A 10,882-nucleotide genomic window follows, 5' to 3' on the forward strand; every position below is an offset into this window, starting at 1 on the left:
AAGAAGTTATGACCAATCTAAGATTCTCGGCAAAACCGGCAATACTGATAAACGTAAAACGCGAAGTTTCAATACAATAGTTTTTGGCCTTAAATATCTAAATGAAAGTTTTAGATATCATCAAACCGTAAACGTACATAAAAAGAACGTCCAAATATGACTTCGTATGAGGAAGCTGTGATTTTTCGAAGTTTGCTAATTAATTAAAATATAAATTTAATTAAAACCCGGTATTATCCGAAGAATGAGTCAGCAGTCCGATCCCTCGTACGCCCCGCGTACCCTTGTATGCCCAACGTACTCGGATGCTAGGCTCCGGTTCGTCCATGTCGCTCCGATGTTTCGACCGAGGATGTGCTCATGCATGACGCATGAGTACGCACCGCGTACTCACGTACGCCCCGCGTAACGAGGTCCTCCAGCCCCTATATAAAGGGTGCGAGGGTGCCGGCCATATTTGCTAATTTCCTTCCTTTGTCGCACCGAAGCTCTGCATTTCAACCCTCGGAGTCATCCCAAAGGCCCAGTTTTCATATCCAAGTTGGGAAGAAAGTTTTACACTCCTGAGACTCCCGAGATTTCCCAAGAATCTCGAGATATCCGATTTCTCGAGTAGAAGTTCTGCTCGGTTTTCGTCACGCTTTCTTCAATCAATCAAGTGAGTTTATACCCCTATAAACTACATTTTTAAATGTTTTATAAATACTTTTATATGCTTTTAAGGGGAGGGGGATACAAGTAAAATACTCGATTATTATTGTGTGTTATATAATAAAGCTTCATTATACGCTTTTTATCAACGGAATAATATGTGATTTATAACAATTATAGGGAAACTTTCATATGAAAAACATATCACGATAACATCATAACTTTTGAGATGAAAAGTGTTGTTTTATATATATATATATATATATATATATATATATATATATATATATATATATATATATATATATATATATATATATATATATATATATATCAAACACTTTGCTTATACAGTAAGTATATGTGTCCATCTTCGGTACTACAAACATACGATTATTTTGGCACGAAAAACGTCAATCTTTTGCGATACTTGCTGTTAATAAATCAATCATATGGGATTTATAACTAGTATACAAATGGATTTACTACAGGTTTAGCAGTTTTACTAAACATATTACTTCAAATGACTTTCTTAAACGTTTTTACATGATTAAAGCTCTTTATCAAACTGTCTTACACACTGCAAGCTTCCTTTTAAACTTGGTTACAAAGGTGTTTTCAAACAGTGGTTTTCCGTGTACTTAAACTGTCTTATCAAACAAAATACTTTCAATCGTTTTATAAACTGACATCAAGTCACAAATTCTTTATTAGACTTTTCAACGGTTTTACAAAAGTTCTCTTATACTTTTATATTATAAATTGCATGCCTCTATATGTATAGTTATATAAGAAATGTTTAAAAGACTTAGGAAGGCTATCCACCTATTTCCTTTTCCTCGATTTGGATGTGGTCTGGTGGGATATCGGGTACCCGTCCGAAAGTCATTTAAATATTAGTTATATATCGTGTGTACATATATAGTCATAAATGTTCCATCAGTTAATTTTGTTCTGACGCTCTTGGGTAGCAAGGGTGTATAAATGTACTTGGACACTCATCAATTATATTCTAGTAAACTATTATAGGAATAGTTTAGGGGATACAAAACATTATTCCTATTACAAGAAATTACACCAGAGTCAGTTCATTCATGAGTCTAGACTACATGCTATATGAAGGGATACTCTTACAGAGATTCCTCTAACATGGATATATTTATAGGGATACTCTTACATAGATACGCTTACATGAGTACGTTTACATGAATACTTTTACATGAATACTTTTACATGAATACTTATACATGAACACTCTTACATAGATACGCTTACATGAGTACGTTTACATGAATACTTTTACATGAATACTTTTACATGAATACTTACACATGAATACTTTTACATAGATATTATATGGCAAATTACTATTACATAATATATGTCTAGGTACTGTTATATAGTTCTCCTTTCTATCTTTACCTTGTGATACAATCACATCATCGACGAGATAGATTGGACTTTATATCCTAGTACCAAAGGATACTTTACGGGATTAACCATTCCTAGAATCTCTGTTAGCTACAGAGGTAAATGCACATCCACGGATGTCTTCGGTTGATACCATTACAGGTATACTTTAAGGGATTAACTATTCCTACACCTAGCTGTTAGCAACAGAGGTAAATGTACATCTACGGATGTCTAAAGTTAACACTGTTAGTTATCCTAGTATAAAGGGATAATACGTAAGTTAGTTATATTATTACCATTATCTTGTGACTCATCCACATAACCAATGAGGTGAATCGTATTTGAGTATCCTAGTACCAAAGGATACAATTTCTTATATTAATAATAATTGTCAAAATAGTCGGGTCTTGGTAGAAGACTACTTTCAAAACAACTAGGTCTTGGTAGAAGATTTCATCTATACCAATAGGAATCATAAGGATTTCTAGGGTTTTACCAAACGGTTTCGATTACTTACAAACATTTCCACACTTATACGAACTTTCTTTCAGAACAATATCAAGTCTTTCATTACAAGTTTTACAAATCAAAAACACATTAATACTTATGAATTCACCAGCTTTTTGGCTGATACTCGCTTTCAAAATAACTTGTATTCTCAGGTCGCAAATAGATAGGTACAAACGACCAGGTTTTGTGAAGACGGAGCAATCCAGACTCGTCTTATTTTCTGATTTTTCATTTTATTGTTGTATATTATGAAAGAACACACATGTACTTGAAACTTATACTATTAATGCAATGGATGATGTTGTTTCTTGTTTACTACTTTACATTGTTGTGATACATTACATGACGTCCTCCGCCCCAGAACGTTTTCGTCGTTCTCGGTTTTGGGGTGTGACAGATTGGTATCAGAGCATTGTTTATAGTGAATTGAGTATATCAACCCATAAAAGATGTACTAACTATAAATGCAATGGGATTAAAAAATACTCTAACTTAGAGTGTATACTTTTAAATAATAAAATATTTAATTAAGTATACGTGCCTACATTCATACTAAAATCAGTGTCACAAAGACAAGAACAATAGTATTACGATTGTTGAATATCACAGGTAAGCTTGGGGATGTATGGTCAGTCCTGGGAATGGCATAGCCTGATCAACTATGCTGGTCCGAGGAGTGATTAGCATATGCCCAAGAATGGTTGTGATGTGGCAACAAGTCTAAAAACTTACCAACACTACCACAATGAGAACATTATAACAGAACCTAAGTATAAAATACTATAGGAGTATTTTGTGTTACTATAATTACTTACTTGAGAACTAAAAAGGATCTTCATTACTAAGTTGATGGTTGCTAAGTGGATATACTAAGGTTATATGTAACTATGATGTCATAGACTTAGAATCTGTGAAATTCTGCTTTACCCCGGTTCCTTGTGAATTTGGAGTTGAGTTCACTTATTTGAAAGTCTATCCTATTTTGATTACATATAACTGGTATGCACTTTACAAATAATGATGTAACTAATAAAGATTATCTAATATTTATCTAGATTGTTCATCTAATAATTATTTCTTTACCCAAATTCTAGTGTACATAACATGGCTGGACTCCATCCCCACGACAACCTGTATTTCCCGAACGAAGGCAGTGCTGGATGGTTCAGAGAAGAACCAGAGAATGATCATCCACTCCCTTTTGAATGATCACCATGCTGAAGACCTTTCGGATGATGATAACTCCGAACCCGAGGATGAGAACCTACCCCTAGTAGCTCCCAATTCAAACCCTAACCCTCGTCCAGCTCTTCATGGTCCGATGCCTCCTTGGGTAGAATGCTTGGAAACATGGAGTGAAGAGCAAGATCAACCTATGCCGTTTAATGGATACCGAAGCTTCTACCACTCAAGTGAAGGAATCTCAGCAGATAGAGTTCTACAAATCATAATCCATAGAGTTTCCCGAAACGAAATTCAGGGCAGGACGACTTTTCAACGTATCAAAGAGGTTAATGCCAATGCAAGAATGCATACCATTCACACCAATCACCTTGATCACCAGTGAGAGATCTGAGAGAAACCATGAGACCCTGCTGCAAGCACTAGCTAAAACCCGAGCTGAAATAATAGAGCTCCAAGTACGCCAGAGGGTGTACGAGAGATACCTGCTTGATATGAAATATCAACTAACGAAACTAAGGGTTCACCATAGGGGTGACCATCGCCAGTAGGAGATACCTTACTTCCTTCTTTGTTTTAAATAACCGTGTTCCTGTCTATGTTCTATGTAGTACTTTTTATGTGACTACCTTGTACTATAAGTACTTTTACTTAAGTCTTTATGCTGTCAAATACTTTTCTACTCCGAATATGATGTATGACCTACAACAAGGTCAATTCCCCCAAACCTATTACATTTTAAACATCAATGATATCGAAAGTCGACTAACTTCCGTGTTACTCATTGTTCAAATACCTTCATTTTACTACCGTTGGAGTCTATCTGAAACCCCATCTAGTCAAGTTATTGGACTATGGTAATTTAACTCCAAAATCATTTTCAAGCCTCTTTTAAAGGTTGGATCATATTATCCACCAACCTATAATACCTCGGCTTGAACGATAAACGTTTAAAGACCATTCTACAAACATACTTCTACTCTGAACTAGGACTGCATCATAGGGATGTAGGTCAAACTATCATGAACATACTTCTAATCTGTACTAGGACTGCATCATAGAGATGTAGGTCAAAACTTCAAGAACATACTTCTACTCTTTACTTAAGCGATCAAAGTACATCCAGGTTCAACCATTCTCACTCACAAATTCATTTTCTTTCCATGCAACAGAATCATGTCACCGAAGAAAAACGATCAACCCATCAACCAAACACCAACTCTTCAGATTGATGCAGCTACCTTTCAAGCTGCAGTCTCAGCTGCCGTGTCAGCTGTTCTGACGCACCTTAACGCTAACAACGCGAATGTTAGCGGGATTGTTAACAATAACTCCAATCCAAGTAACAATCAAATACCTCAACGGGAAACAAACTACCACGAAACCCCAAATCCCAAGCCCAAGAATAACAAATGAAAGTTCTGGACTAAAGCTAAAGGAAAATCACCCCAAGGGGCGAGCAAAAGACAACAACATGTGGCAACCTTTGCAGCCACGACATTTGTACCTCCTACTACCATCTCTTCTGGTATCCCAATTGTCCCTACACCAGCTCGTCAGTATGCTGGAAACCTACCGAAATGCAATAAGTGCAGCTTCCATCATCTGGGTGGTTGTCATCCGTTACACTAATTTAAATGCAACAAGAACGGACCTACTACCAATTGCTGCCGGACTAGGACCCAACACATTACTTCAAACACCAATGTCGAAATCTCTCGAATATGCCATCTATGTGGCATAATGGGACACTTCAAGAGGGACTGCCCAACAGAGAAGGACGGCGGTGAATCCCGAGGAGTTTGACCTCAGAATGGAAAGAAGCAACGAAGGACCCTACTATAGTATAGGTTCACGTCCAATCGTCAGTATTATGTATGTCTTTTTAAAACATGTTTAAAACTAGTGCAACTAGAGTCTTATCTTTTGCGGGATCCCGTCGGTATAGGGATGCGCGTACTGCGTATACTTACCTTTTGTAGTATACCTTATTCGCAGCAATAGTCTTATAGTAGTCTAAAGTGCTGTAACTCTGTTGATGGTTGCACGGTTGTGTTTTGTCTGTAAACGTCTTAAGTTCAAATCTAATGTCTTTAAGTTTCCTTATGATTCCGACATTATCATACGACTTGATTCAATTTGATCCTCACAAAAACAGCTTCATACGTACATCTCTTCCTCCGAAATCATCTTTCTAGCAAAGCCGTCATTCCAGAACACCAAAGTACTCGTGCATAGAGCACTTATTGTTTCTCATCCTTTCCGAAGAAAAAATTCAACAAACCTCCCCGAAGTACCACTCATGCAGTACGTCAAGTTCAATCCAAAGACCCACAGTTTCAAGCTTATTTATATAGGGCTCGTATACCCGAGACTGTGATTGATGAACCTGGTATGGGTTCTACGATGAACTTCAGGACGGAGACTGCCCAAGACTATGAGTGATCATGCTGCCATGCAAATAAACTTAGAAGCAGCCCAACGCATGCCCTTTCGGTCGATTGGGACAAGGAAGACAGATAGAACAAAAGTACCTATCCTTTTCCCTTAATTCATGAGTAACCATACCTTATTTTGGATCTTCACGACATCTAATCAACCACCAGGTTCTGACTTCATAATCAGTATGAATTGGTTTTGTTCTTATACAAGAGGAAAGGTCACTGCCTATACCTCAAGACAGTTTAAGACACAGGAGGTTAACTATACAACACATGATCTTGAGTCAGGAACAACGGAAATTGCTCTGAAGATCTGGAGACACTACTTGTAGGGTACAAGGTGTACTAATTTCACAGTCCACAAAACATCCAACATACATTCGACCAAGAAGATTTGTCACACCAGTAAGGCAAACGAAAGAAACAAAACCGTTCCCCGATAGTGAAAGGTTCACTGGAAGGCTATGCGAGGATCTTAATTCACTTAGGAATGCAAAGATCAAATAAAAATTCTATCCGCATCTTAGTATCATTTCTGCTTAAACTCTAATTTCGGGACGGAATTCCCTCTAACAGGGGGATGATGTGACAACCCGATATTTCGAGACAATGAAATGTAACACCAGTCGAATATAGGTAAAAATTTAACTTTCCTAAAAACTTATTTGGGTTAAATAAAGTGGTAGGAATCGTATCAAGGTTTTCGTGCATATAAAGAACATTAAAATCCGAGTTATAACGAAGAAGTTATGACCAATCTAAGATTCTCGGCAAAACCGACAATACTGATAAATGTAAAACGCGAAGTTTCAATACAATAGTTTTTGGCCTTAGGTATCTAAATAAAAGTTTTAGATATCATCAAACCATAAACGTACATAAGAAGAACGTCCAAATCTGACTTCGTATGAGGAAGTCGTGATTTTTCGAAGTTTGCTAATTAATTAAAATATAAATTTAATTAAAACCCGGTATTATCCGAAGAATGAGTCAGCGGTCCGATCCCTCGTACGCCCTGCGTACCCTCGTACGCCCAGCGTACTCGGATGCTAGGCTCCGGTTCGTCCACGTCGCTCCGATGTTTCGACCGAGGATGCGCTCATGCATGACGCATGAGTACGCACCGCATAACGAGGTCCTCCAGCCCCTATATAAAGGGTGCGAGGGTGCCGGCCATATTTGCTAATTTCCTTCTTTTCTCGCGCCGAAGCTCTGCGTTTCAACCCTCGGAGTCATCCCAAAGGCTCAGTTTTCATATCCAAGTTGGGAAGAAAGTTTTACACTCCCGAGACTCCCGAGATTTCCCGAGAATCTCGAAAGATCCGCTTTCTCAAGTAGAAGTTCTGCTCGGTTTTCGTCACGCTTTCTTCAATCAATCAAGTGAGTTCATACCCCTATAAACTACACTTTTAAATGTTTTATAAATACTTTTATATGCTTTTAAGGGGGGGGGGGGGGGATACAAGTAAAATACTCGATTATTATTGTGTGTTATATAATAAAGCTTCATTATACGCTTTTTATCAACGGAATAATATGTGATTTATAACAATTATAGGGAAACTTTCATATGAAAAACATATCACGATAACATCATAACTTTTGAGATGAAAAGTGTTGTTTTATATATATATATATATATATATATATATATATATATATATATCAAACACTTTGCTTATACAGTAAGTATATGTGTCCATCTTCGGTACTACAAACATACGATTATTTTGGCACGAAAAACGTCAATCTTTTGCGATACTTGCTGTTAATAAATCAATCATATGGGATTTATAACTAGTATACAAATGGATTTACTACAGGTTTAGCAGTTTTACTAAACATATTACTTCAAATGACTTTCTTAAACGTTTTTACATGATTAAAGCTCTTTATCAAACTGTCTTACACACTGCAAGCTTCCTTTTAAACTTGGTTACAAAGGTGTTTTCAAACAGTGGTTTTCCGTGTACTTAAACTGTCTTATCAAACAAAATACTTTCAATCGTTTTATAAACTGACATCAAGTCACAAATTCTTTATTAGACTTTTCAACGGTTTTACAAAAGTTCTCTTATACTTTTATATTATAAATTGCATGCCTCTATATGTATAGTTATATAAGAAATGTTTAAAAGACTTAGGAAGGCTATCCACCTATTTCCTTTTCCTCGATTTGGATGTGGTCTGGTGGGATATCGGGTACCCGTCCGAAAGTCATTTAAATATTAGTTATATATCGTGTGTACATATATAGTCATAAATGTTCCATCAGTTAATTTTGTTCTGACGCTCTTGGGTAGCAAGGGTGTATAAATGTACTTGGACACTCATCAATTATATTCTAGTAAACTATTATAGGAATAGTTTAGGGGATACAAAACATTATTCCTATTACAAGAAATTACACCAGAGTCAGTTCATTCATGAGTCTAGACTACATGCTATATGAAGGGATACTCTTACAGAGATTCCTCTAACATGGATATATTTATAGGGATACTCTTACATAGATACGCTTACATGAGTACGTTTACATGAATACTTTTACATGAATACTTTTACATGAATACTTATACATGAACACTCTTACATAGATACGCTTACATGAGTACGTTTACATGAATACTTTTACATGAATACTTTTACATGAATACTTACACATGAATACTTTTACATAGATATTATATGGCAAATTACTATTACATAATATATGTCTAGGTACTGTTATATAGTTCTCCTTTCTATCTTTACCTTGTGATACAATCACATCATCGACGAGATAGATTGGACTTTATATCCTAGTACCAAAGGATACTTTACGGGATTAACCATTCCTAGAATCTCTGTTAGCTACAGAGGTAAATGCACATCCACGGATGTCTTCGGTTGATACCATTACAGGTATACTTTAAGGGATTAACTATTCCTACACCCAGCTGTTAGCAACAGAGGTAAATGTACATCTACGGATGTCTAAAGTTAACACTGTTAGTTATCCTAGTATAAAGGGATAATACGTAAGTTAGTTATATTATTACCATTATCTTGTGACTCATCCACATAACCAATGAGGTGAATCGTATTTGAGTATCCTAGTACCAAAGGATACAATTTCTTATATTAATAATAATTGTCAAAACAGTCGGGTCTTGGTAGAAGACTACTTTCAAAACAACTAGGTCTTGGTAGAAGATTTCATCTATACCAATAGGAATCATAAGGATTTCTAGGGTTTTACCAAACGGTTTCGATTACTTACAAACATTTCCACACTTATACGAACTTTCTTTCAGAACAATATCAAGTCTTTCATTACAAGTTTTACAAATCAAAAACACATTAATACTTATGAATTCACCAGCTTTTTGGCTGATACTCGCTTTCAAAATAACTTGTATTCTCAGGTCGCAAATAGATAGGTACAAACGACCAGGTTTTGTGAAGACGGAGCAATCCAGACTCGTCTTATTTTCTGATTTTTCATTTTATTGTTGTATATTATGAAAGAACACACATGTACTTGAAACTTATACTATTAATGCAATGGATGATGTTGTTTCTTGTTTACTACTTTACATTGTTGTGATACATTACATGACGTCCTCCGCCCCAGAACGTTTTCGCCGTTCTCGGTTTTGGGGTGTGACAGGTGGGATCCACTAGAGGGTGACAATTATGACGCTTGTTCTCAAAGTTTCAACAACGCTAAGGATTTGGATTGTTATTTCTATATAACAATAAAAGGTATGTTTTGTAACCCTAATTATGTAATTTTGATTATATACTAGTGTTCTAGGGTTTCTACATTCTTGTTCTCATTGTATGTTCAATTAGAGAAAACGTAGATCAAATCTAGGGTTGCATGCACATATAGGATTGTTTGTTATGCTCAAAACTCATTAGTGGTATCGGAGAGTAGGTTTAGTTTTCTATTGAATTAATACCTATGTGAACTTGAAAAAGGAGAAGAAAAAATAGAATCGTCATTCTGTTCCAACACCACGACGTGGTAACTTTTACCACGACATAGTGTTCTACGTTTTTGCTCTATCATTACGTGGTAATTGTTTACCACGATGAAGGGTCCATGTTATGGTTTGGGATAGGCTTTTGGATGTATAGGTCTCTTAACTTTTGTTTCGTGTTATAGAAGTGTTTTTGGTATGTTTTCAGTTTTGAGTGTGTTTACGATGGTAAACCTGTTTACGGCCAAGTCAGTTTACGGTCATGTCCTCTTTTCTATATATAGGTTTAGTCTGTGTCTATTAGTAGTTGTTGATCATTAGAGTTTACGGTCAGAGTATATCCCAAGTTTTACCAAACGTTTTTACGATATAAACGTGTGCAAGCTTGTTTTTCTTCTTCTACTACTACTCCAATTCTTACTTTGTTAATTAATTGATTGGTTTATTACTGGTTAAGATCCGTTTCCAGGACCTTACAACTGGTATCAGAGCAAAACCAGTGTCAAAACATCTCTCAATCACGTTTTCGGTCAAAGGAACTTGGCTTCATCACTATTCGAGACTTTATTTGGTGGTTACGTGACAAAAGGAAATCAATTCTGCTTAAAAATCAAGTTTTCATCAATTTCTGTATTTACGGCCGTAATCTCAAGAAATCTTCAATAGCCGTAAACTCAGTTCACGGCCGTAAACTGAGTATCTTCAAAGACCATAAAC

The sequence above is a fragment of the Lactuca saligna genome, chromosome 6 (genome assembly GCF_052625555.1).
Source record: "Lactuca saligna cultivar CGN05327 chromosome 6, ASM5262555v1, whole genome shotgun sequence".
Classification (NCBI taxonomy): domain Eukaryota; kingdom Viridiplantae; phylum Streptophyta; class Magnoliopsida; order Asterales; family Asteraceae; genus Lactuca; species Lactuca saligna.